The following is a 10,927-nucleotide window of genomic DNA, read 5'->3' on the forward strand; positions in this document are numbered from 1 at the left end:
CAAAAGGGGAGGGGGCCTTCCTTGGAGAATCAGGGAATCCTTCTTAACTCCTATGGGTAATGGGTTCCCATGGGGGGCCTGCACGCCAAACCCCCCAGGGAATAAATTTCCCCCAGGTTCCAAGTCACCCCGGAAACCCCCCCCCAAGATCAAGGTCAGCTTCCCCCCGGCCAGTAAAAAAGGATCCCGGTTCCCTCCCTGCTCCTAGGAATGGTTCAGCCACAAGGGGAGGGAAAGGCGGTAGCTCATCCCCTAAGACTCCCCTGTGAGAAACTGGGGGGGGGGGGGGTTCAGTCAAGACAGCTCATCTGCATACAGGGAAGACCCTAGAGCCCCTCTTTGCAGCCCCAGGCTCCCACCTCCTCAACAAATGCTGCCTAATCTCTGGATTCCAGGGGCTGATTTAGGGTTATTGGTAGGAGGGAGCGGGGAAGGTGACATTGAGTGTGGGAAGTCAGCCCTTGCTGAATTTTATGGCTCGATTCTGAGATAAATCACTCTGGCCCAGGGAACCAGCTCCAAATAGATTTACAGGTTTTAATATTTGTTTGGGGCATTACAATTAATTGAAAGGTGCCTCTTCCAGTTACTGTTCTGAAATGTGGACCTTGGACTCCGAGCACTCACTTTTATTGGCATAATTATGATCGTTTCGAAATGGTATTTGTCTGGAGTCCTCATTCCCCGGGAACAGTGCTCTCTATAATTCCAGGCCTGCTTGAGTTCCCAACAGCCAGGACCAAGTCCTCTTGTAGAAATTAAACAAGCTAAAGTCCCCTCTACAAGCGTGGGACCCTACTAATTTGCTAACCTTACATCCTCCACAGTTTGTTAGTTAATGGCCCTGAAGCCCCTGGGGGCCAGGAGATGAGGGGAAGACGATGACCACCCCAGATCAGTTCCAGTCAGCCACCCCGTCCACCCAATTTCACCTCAGGCCACCAGTGAGTGGCAGCATGGACCAATGGGTAAGCACTCAGGAGCCAGACTGCTGAATTCTAATGTTGCCTTTCCCACTTAGGAGCTGTGTGACCTTAGGCAAGTTACTTAACCTCTCTGTTTACTATCTCAATTTTCTCTTCTCTAAAATGAGGATAAAATAATGCCCATCTTACTCTGCTAAGTGAAATAAGTCAGACAGAGAAAGATGTGATATCTAAAGAACAAAATAAACAAAAAATAGAAGCAGACTCATAGATATAGAGAACTAATGGCTGTCAGAGGGGAGTGGGGTTACAAGAATAGATGAAAAACATGAAAGGATTAAGAAGTACAAATTGGTAGTTATAAAACAGTCATGGGGATATAAAGTACAGCTTAGGGAACAGCCTATATAATAAAGTGCTAATATGCTAATCAGACCGAACAGCAGAACGACTGTCTGAGGCTTTGAGGGCTGGCAGAGGCTGCGAGGGGCTACACGGGCTAACCAAGGCAGCCGGGGCTGTGAGGGCCGAGCCCCTTGCACAAATTTCGTGCATCAGGCCTCTAGTCGTCAATAATATTGTAATAACTATGTGTGGTGCCAAGTGGGTACTGGAAATATCAGGGACCATTTTGTCAAGTATATAATTGTCTAACCACCTGAAACTAATACAAAATAATATTGACTGTATACTGTAATTAAAAAATTTAAAAAAATAAAATAAAGATAATGTCCATCTCACAGGTTTTTATAAGGATTAAATCAGTGAATAAGTTTAAAGCACTTAGTACAGTGCCTGGCACATGGTTAAGTGTTAAAAGAATGATTTATTGGTGAACAAAAATTTTCAAGTGATTTGAGGAAGAGCTTTGTGGCTAAAATGAAGCTTCTAGAGTAGAGGTTCATAAGCTTTCTGTAAAGTGCCAGAGAGTAAATATGTTAGGCTTTGGGGGCCACACATTCTCTGCTGAGATTAGCCAAAGGCAACCGTGGAAATACACAAAACAATAGGCAGGCTGTGTTCCAGTAAAAGTCATTCAGGAAAGCAGGCTTGGGTCTGGGGACCACAGTTTGCAGACCCCTAGACTAGACCTAATTTCCTATTTTACAGATGAAGAAACAGAGCAGGGAGTTATCTGACATCACTGGAACCCAGGTCCCTGCCCTCCTAGGCCAGGGCACGTTCTCCAATCAGGAGCCCCAGAAAGGGAAAGAGACATAGTCGGCACTGCCAGCGCACGTGCTCCCACCGCGCTCCGCCAGCTGAAGACACCCTGAAAAACAGTGACACCGAGGCCAGCGCTTTCCATCTACAGTACAAACCCTCCACTCCCTGCAGGTGGCACAGGGGCACAGGTGTCTCCTGACTCCTCTCTGTAGCGCCCCCAGCAGCCAGCACAGGGTCTTGCCACCGTGGAGTTGCTCTGAGAAGGCCAGTAACTGTGGATGCCCTGCAGGGGAGAAGATGCTCAGGAGGAAGGCCAAGGGCAAGACTGTGGGGAACTGATATAGGGTTAAGCCTCGGACTGACCTGTGGGCAAAGACAAAAACAATTCCCAGCTTAGAGAGCACAGTCCTCTTAGCATAATTAGGCTTGACCTTGTATAAAGCTCCCTAGATCTTACTCGGGAAGCTAATGGGCTGAGGGAAGTGCAACAAGAACAAAAACAAGTGAAACTTACAAGAGCAGTGTAAACAAGTGAAACTTACAAGAACAAAAACAAGTGAAACTTACAACAGTGTAACTTACTGTGTAACTATAGAAACCACTACCTTGTTTACCGCTCACTATAAAATAAAGGCTCAGCTTGCCTTGGGATCTTTTCTGTGGCCTCAGCCAGGCACAGGAAGATCCACGGAGGCTAAGGAAAGCTAGAGAGTTCTGAACGCTGTCTCCATGTAAAACCTTCTTCGCCGACTCCGTCCACACCTTTGGGACCCCCTGAACCCCATGGGGCTGGACCCCAGCACAAGACTTGTGTATCTCAGCCAACTCTGGGAGTGACTGGTGAAATGAAGGCCCCATACTCATGCCAAGGGGAAGCCACTTGTCAAACAGTTAAAAGTGACATCACACATGCCGAAACCCGTTTGGCTCGGTGGATAGAGCGTCGGCCTGCGGACTGAAAGGTCCCGGGTTCTATTCTGGCCAAGGGCATCTACCTGGGTTGCGGGCACATCCCCAGTGGGAGATGTGCAGGAGGCGGCTGATCGATGTTTCTCTCTCATCGATGTTTCTGACTCTCTATCTCTCTCCCTTCCTCTCTGTAAAAAATCAATGAAATATATTTAAAAAAAAAAAAAAGTGACATCACACAAAGCATTTACTGTGACTGAGTTCCCATGATACCAATGGAGTTCTAGACATTTGCCATCCCTCCACAAAAGACTGCAAGTAGAAAATAAAATGTGAGCCTCAGCAAAGGTCTGTGAGAAGGAACAATACTCCTTTCTGTGACACTAGTTTCCATGGCCCTACAAGAGCTGACACTCCTCCCACAGGAAGCAGGGTCTCCATCCCTTCCCCTTGAATCTGGACTCCGTACACGGACATGACACTGAGCCAGTTTCCAGGACAAGCCTTTAAGGAATCGGCAGCTTCTCCTTCCTGTGTCTTGGGACATTCACTTTCAGAACCCAGCCACCATGCTTTGAGGAAGCCCAAGCAGCCCCGTGGAGGAGCCCACAAGGAGAACCCAGGATCTGTGCTCTTCAGGGTTCAATCACTTGCACAGGTCACAAAGCTCTCTGCTTCCACAGGTAACACGGAAAAATATTCTTTTGTTAGAAATTTGGCAGATGGGGTGAGAATGTAGGCTCCAGATCTAACATTCTGGTATATAAATAAAGGACTGTAATATTGTCATTTATAGTAAGAAATGTATCTTTGTTCCTGGCACTGAGCTCCTAACACCCTTGGAATTTATAAGAACGATAAAGGTGTCTTGATATTCATAACAAACCCCTTCCCACCAGGGTTTATGTTAATAAGATGACTTTTGGAAAGCACCTAAGGATGCTGCAGCTGGTTGCCAGGGGAACCAGCCATGTGATGGAAGGGTCGGAACTTTCAGTCCCACCCCTTGACCTCCATCTGGAGAGAAGAGAGAGACTGGAGATTGAATTCACTCACCAATGGCCAATGATTTAATCACTCGTGCCTATGCAATGAAGTCTCCATACAACCCAAAACGATGGGGGATCAGAGAGCGTCCAGTTGGTGAACACGTGAAGGTACGGTGTGAATGGCATGTCTGATGCCCTTCCCCACACTTTGCCCTATAAAGCTCTTCCATCTGGCTGTTCCTGAGTTATATATTTTATAACAAACTAGTAATCTGGTAAGTAAAATGTTTCTGAGTCCCGGGAGCCATTCTGGCAAATTAATTGAACCTGAGGAAGGTGTCATTAGGATCTCCAATCTATAGCCAGTTAGAAGCACAGGTGACCCCCCTGGACTTGTAAGTGGCACCTGAAGTGAGGGTGGGAGGGGGCAGTCTTGTAAGACTGAGCCTTTAACCCAGTGGTTCTCAACCTTGGCTGCACATTAGAATCACCTGGGAATCTTTTTAAAATCCTGATTTCTGGGCCTCATCCTCCAGAAATTCTGTTTCTTTGTTACTCATGTTGTGGCCCCACCCCATTAACAAAGAAACAGAATTTCCGGAGATGAGGCCCAGAAATCAGGATTTTAAAAAGATTCCCAAGTGATTCTAATGTGCAGCCAAGGTTGAGAACCACTGCCTTAACCTGTGGGATCTGCCGCTATCTCCAGGTAGGTAGTATCAGAATGGAGTCGAATTGTAGGACACCCAGCTGGTGTCAGAGAATTGCTTGGTTGTGGAAGACCAACACACACAGCATATCAGGGGGAAATTGAAAGAAGCAAAGATATTGGTGGTGGTGGGGGGGGGGACTAGAAAGAAAAAGCAGGTCTCGGGAGGATCTGAAGGTAGGGCCAATATTTTTACCATAAAATATTTTTGTCTTGAATATCATATGAGCACATCCACGAATTTGAAACTGAGACCCAGAGTCCCAACCTAGATGTAAGATGACAGCTGGGAGACGTCCTGATTTCAAATACTCAAACGCACATCCTAATTTGGGTTCAGAACATATGGCCGCCGTCGCTCACGATACGGAAGAGAAAATCTGGCTTAAAATGCTGAGTTACAAGTAGCTGTCTCAACTTCAACATAACTCTTCTAGATTATCTGAATTTGAGTAGCAAAACTACCAGTTTACTAGAGTGAGTTAGCTCTCCAATGCACCCTTTAGTCATTAACTTTAGACAAGAGTACTTATCACCGGTTGAAGAATAGATGTCAAGTAGAACACTCTTTATTGTAGCACATTTGTTGCCAAGATGATCTTTCTGACAGATACATTGAAGTTTCTGGTTATCAATATTCTGGATAACAGAAGTTAGTTTCAAAGTCTAAATTTGCCAAACAGGTACTTTAGAAAAACAAAACAGAACTGGGGACTATGTGAAAGGAATCCCTGCTTTACAAAAATACTTACTCAAGCTGTCTTTAGGTAATGACCACCTTTTGTGAATTCAAATCCCAATCATACACATAAAAGTTTGATGTAAATGAATATTTAGGAACCTGCATTTGTTACATGAAAAGAGGTAGCCTTGGGCTGAAACTGGACATGTATTATTCAAAACGTCCCCAGTACCAAGTGACATAAGCCCAACCCAAACCTGCTTATGCTGCATTTCCCAACATTCGGCACTTTGTTTGGTGTTGTCTGTCATACCCATGTATGTAATATTGTCCTTGACCTTGTATTGACTTTTTATTAAACTTAGTTTCCTCTACACAATAATGAAATAACTTTTTTTCTTTAATGCACATTTGCATATAAGTTCATAGACTTTCAACTGGAAGTCAGCATGTACCCCATCAGTAGTATGATGCCATACTTTAAGGGAGGGGTGGGGAACCTTCTCCTGCCAAGGGCCACTTGGATATTTATACCAGCATTCGAGGGCCATACAAAATCATCAACTTAAAAATTAGCCTGCTCTACTTGGTCAAACATTTAATTAACTCACCCCTGGTGCCTTGGCAGGGGCAGACCAAATGATTTTGCGGGCTTTAAGGCACAGCAGGGGGAATAGAGTACCAGCCTTTAATTTGTTTTCTCGCTGGCAGATACGGTATGTGACCTTGGCCAAGTCACCTGCTTTTTCTTGCCTCAATGTCCCCACTGGAAGCGTCACATTGACCCAGCCAGCTCTCCAGTCACCTCACAAGAATGCCAGGAGTAATAACCCCGGGTGTTGCTGACAAAAGCATGAAAGGAGACAAGTGCCCGTCCACAGTAACCGACCTGGGGTACTGTCTACTCACCTACGTGAGCTGAAGCATTCGGCTGGCCTCTTTCCTCCCGGCCCGGCGAACGCTGAACCCAGGGAGCTGGGGATTCGAGCTATGGAGATCGTCAGCAGGCGGCTGGGGAACTGGGATCTCGTACTCTAGTGCTTTTCTGGCTCTGAAATCTATTACTGACACATTAAGTAAACCTGGCCCTAATGAGGTAACTAAAGTCACTGCAGCCCTGTGGGGACACACCAGGAGCTAGCCTGCTGGAGGTTTAAAACTAGGTCTCCGAGAGTGTCCACAGGAGCTCAGGCAACCTCCTCCTTGTCCTTACTGCCTTGTGTTCAGTCCGTGGGCTCCTGGAACCACCCGCCACCCTCTCCTCACCCTCACCCGCCAGCCACCTGGGTCTCATGGGAAATGGAAACGAGATGGCTAAAGACGCAGAGGTCTGCGGCTCACTCTGGGCTCCCAATGGTCGTTGCCCACGTGGCTGGTTTCTCTCTCACAGGAATGAGGCTGCAGTCAACCACATGTGTTTTATCCAGAGGAAGGAAACACATTACATCACTCACCAGCAACCCTTTCCCCACACCCTTCTGCAGACGTAACCGGAAGCCGACATCCTTAAGAGACCTGGAACACGGCCTGGCACAGGGTGGGGATAATTTCTACCTTACTGAAAAGGAATCAATTTTATCAGGAAGAACAAACTGCCAAACCATAGTTTCAACTGGCCAAATCGGGGAGATCTAGAGCTGCTACGTTAGACGCTGGCAGGTGTTGAAAATGACATCACAGGGGTTCTTCCTCGCTATGCCTCAGAGGCCTGGCACTGGGAACCTCAGGGAGAGGCGAACGGAGATCTTTGATATTCACTCATCCAATCCCTGAGGTCACTGAGGAGAAAACATCCAGGTGTGCAGTGATTGCCAAAGACCACCCAGGTGGCATTAGTGGCAGATCTAAGACCAGTGACCTTTTCAGAACATCACAAGGAGACTTCAGCATAACTTGTCAGTCCCGGTGTGTGATGGTTAAGAGGCAAAACTGGAGCAAAATGGGTTAGGTCACTTCTCAGCTGTGTGACCTCAGGGAAATTGCTTAGCCTCTCTGTTTCCTCATTCTCCCACCTATAAAATAGGAGCTATGAAGGCTAATAAAGATAACACATGTAAAGTGCTCACTAAGCACGTTAATACTGTAATACTTAACAAATGTTAGGGCTTTATTTTTGGATTGCCCAGGGTTTCTGGAGAAATCCCACCTGTTCAATCCCTGAGTTGACCCACATCTCCCCCAATGCCTAAACACAGCAGTTCACAGGACAGAGTTTAGGATGTTAGAGTCACACAGGCCAGGATCCATAGCCTGGCCCAACAAAACAGCACAGACTGGGCGGCCTAAGCAACAGAAACATGCTGTCTCACAGCTCTGGAGGCTAGAAATTTCAATTAAGGTGTAGCAGGTTGGTTCCTTCTAAGGCCTCTCTCCTTGGCTTATAGATGGCTGCCTTCTCACTGTGTCCTCCCTCACATGCTTGTCCCTCGGGCTGGGCTGTGTCTACTCCTGTCCTAATCTCTTAAGGACAACAGTCATATTGGATTAGGGCCCACCCACAGGATCTCATAATCACCTCTTTAAGGGTCTCATCTTCAAATACAGTCACATTCTGAGGTCCTGGGGGCGTTAGGACTTCAACAGGGCTGAGGTGGGAGGAGGGGGATCATAAAATTCAACCCATAATAGCATGATAGGTTACCTTTTTTTCTCTAGGAAAGAAATGCAGAGTGGGGCAAAAGTAGGTTTACAGTTGTTCATATGGAAACGAATGCAATAATTAATAAATGATAATACAAGAATGGCCCTAGTTGGTTTGGCTTAGTGGATAGAGCGTCAGCCTGTGGACTGAAGGGTCCCGGGTTCAATTCCGGTCAGGGGCACATGCCCGGACTGCAGGCTCGATCCCCAGTAGGGGGCGTGCAGGAGGCAGCCAATCAATGATTCTCTCTCATCACTGATGTTTCTATCTCTCTCTCCCTCTCCTTTCCTCTCTGAAATCAATAAAAAACATTTTTTTAAAAATGATAATACAAGAATAAACTGTTTTGCATACTTACAACTGTAAACCTACTTCTGCCCCACCCTGTATGTGGAAATCCATGAATCCTTATCCAGGGCACTGTGCTGGGCCACACTGAACTGGTTCTGAATCTGCAGAGATGTCCAAAATAAGGAAGTGCCCTTCCTCATTCTATAAATATGCATTTTCCTTTAAAAAAAAAACAACTTGGTTTCATGAGCATGGATCTTATGGCCGGCACTGCCCTCGCCCTATGGGAATCCACAGAGGGCTCAGATGAGGATAGTGTCTTCAAGGTGCTTATGATCTCAGAGAACAGACCAAGCAAGGATCCAAGGGCTGATGGGAGCGATGGAAAGTGCTGAGTGCCCTAAAGATTTATAGACCAAATGCTGGAGTGGAAGAAGATAAAAGTGACCATATGAGACGAGTGTAGAAGAGCCCAGAGGGGAAGGATTGGCCCCAGGGGGTTGTTGGGTGGTGCCAGTGGCCTGGGCTGGTTGAAGGAATGAAGGGAAAGGTGGCTGGGGGAGGGGAAGGTGGTGACCACCACCATCTTCCCATGGCCTGCATTCCCTAGGGCCGGAGTTCCCAGTCTGCATGGGCAAGAGACCTGACTCTGCTAGATACAAGGTGTCCAAACCACTCTGAGAAGCAATTTCCTCTTTCAATCCTCATGGTCACCTGCAAAGGTGACCACTGTCTGCCACTGACCAGCCAGAGCCTCAGCCCCTCAGGCATTTCCAGTCCTGCTGTCCAGGCCACCAGCCACATATGCTCCTTCCCTCTGGACAATTCTGCCTGCAGGTTCTCTACCTGGCCCCGGTGGCAGGAAAATTGAAGGGGATCCTGGGGGAGGGGACATAGAACCCACTTACTGAGATCACACAAGAGGCCTTCATTGGACAACTGGGGTCCCATGCCCCAATATTTCCTGTGGGTTAAGCAATAATAATAACTAGAAAAGGCAAAACTATAGTGAGAGAAAGCAGATCAGTGGTTGCCAGAGCCAGGGAGTAGAGGTATAAAAAATTTCATTTCTTGCCCGGCCAGCATGGTTCAGTGGTTGAGTGTTGACCTATGAATCAGAAAGTCACGGTTCGATTCCCGGTTGGGGCACATGCCTGGGTGTGGGCTCGATCCCCAGTGTGGGGCATGTAGAAGGCAGCCGATCAATGATTCACTCTCATTATTGATGTTTCTATCTCTCTCCCTCTACCTTCCTCTCTGAAATCAAGAAAAACATATTTAAAACATTTCATCGCAATAAAGGTGACACCTCCCCAAATACATAAATAAAATCATATTAAAGTTTGGTGAGGCAAACATTAATTGTTTCCCCAACCATCATTCCCCTTCCCACTTCCCTATAAGCAGAGCTCACCTCTATAGACAAGGCAGAAAACTTGCTATTTCAACCCTACTAGATATTAAAACTGGTAAGAACAGATACTACACTCGATCTTAGCCAAAAGGCCGAGAAGCGATCTCAACCTCGACTTGAGCTTAGGCATGGGTATTGACCCATTTCTCTTCAACTGACTTGATGAAAATTTTAGTGGGTTGATTCTGGAAAATTTCCCCCTCCCTGATACATCAAGACACAAGGAGAAACTAGAAGTTCACCTTCCTGATTGCCTGCTGCTGGGGTCCAGCCCCAGCGGTCCAGGGGTTCCCAAAGGTGTGGACGGAGTCGGGAAGAATGTTTTACACGGAGACAGCGTTCAGAACTCTCTAGCTCTCTTTAGTCTCCGTGGATCTTCCTGTGCCTGGCTGAGGCCACAGAGAAAGATCCCAGGCAAACTGAGCCTTTATTTTATAGTCAGAGGTAAACAAGGTAGTGGTTTCCATAGTTACACTGTTCTTGTGAGTTTCACTTGTTTTGACCATAGTTACATTGTTCTTGTGAGTTTCACTTGTTCTTGTTCTTGCTGCACTTCCCTCAGCCCATTAGTTTCCCAGGTAAGATCTAGGGAGCTTCATAAGGTCAAGCCTAATTATGCTTATGACTTTGCCAACAGGTCAGCCCGAGGCTTAATCCTATATCGGCTCCCCACAGCCTGCAGATGCAGTTATGAGAATGTGATGTCTGGAGTAGTGGTAGCCATGCTGTGACCATGCGGAGACAGCGCACTCGAGGATAAAGGCCAACATGCTGAAATGGTAGCCTAGAAGGTTAGAATAAGTCCTTGAAATCACTACTGAGCCACTGAAGGAACCAACCCTAGAACCCCTATCTTCAGACCTCTGGCTATGTGAGTCTACAAACACCTTGCTTTTCAAGCCACTATCAGTCCTATGTTCTTTTGCCAATAGCCAACACCCTACAAGTCAGGTGTTTTTCTCTCCCCAACTTCCATCTCCAATCCTAAAAGCGAGGTCATGGAGAGGTCTGATAGGTCCTTGTGGCTGGAAACTGAGCCCCATCAGAAAGCTGAGTCCATGGTCCTCACAGATAATACTTTCCTCTCTTATTCCGAAACAAAATGAGGAAACAGATGCTGGTTTCTCCTGGGCGCGCCGCTACCCCCATCACCGCATGTGCATCCTGCGGTGTAAATGATAACAGTGTCAGGTGTGACC

General features: G+C 46.9%; 1 protein-coding gene and 1 pseudogene across 7 annotated transcripts in view; both read right to left on the minus strand.

The window, feature by feature from the left end:
• The window catches only part of CTIF (cap binding complex dependent translation initiation factor), a 236,618-nt gene that overhangs the window by 216,259 nt on the left and 9,432 nt on the right, over window positions 1-10,927 (minus strand). The window lies entirely within an intron of this gene.
• LOC111825197 lies at window positions 9,719-9,832 on the minus strand (annotated as a pseudogene).

The sequence above is a fragment of the Myotis lucifugus genome, unplaced genomic scaffold (genome assembly GCF_000147115.1).
Source record: "Myotis lucifugus unplaced genomic scaffold, Myoluc2.0 scaffold_16, whole genome shotgun sequence".
Classification (NCBI taxonomy): Eukaryota; Metazoa; Chordata; class Mammalia; order Chiroptera; family Vespertilionidae; genus Myotis; species Myotis lucifugus.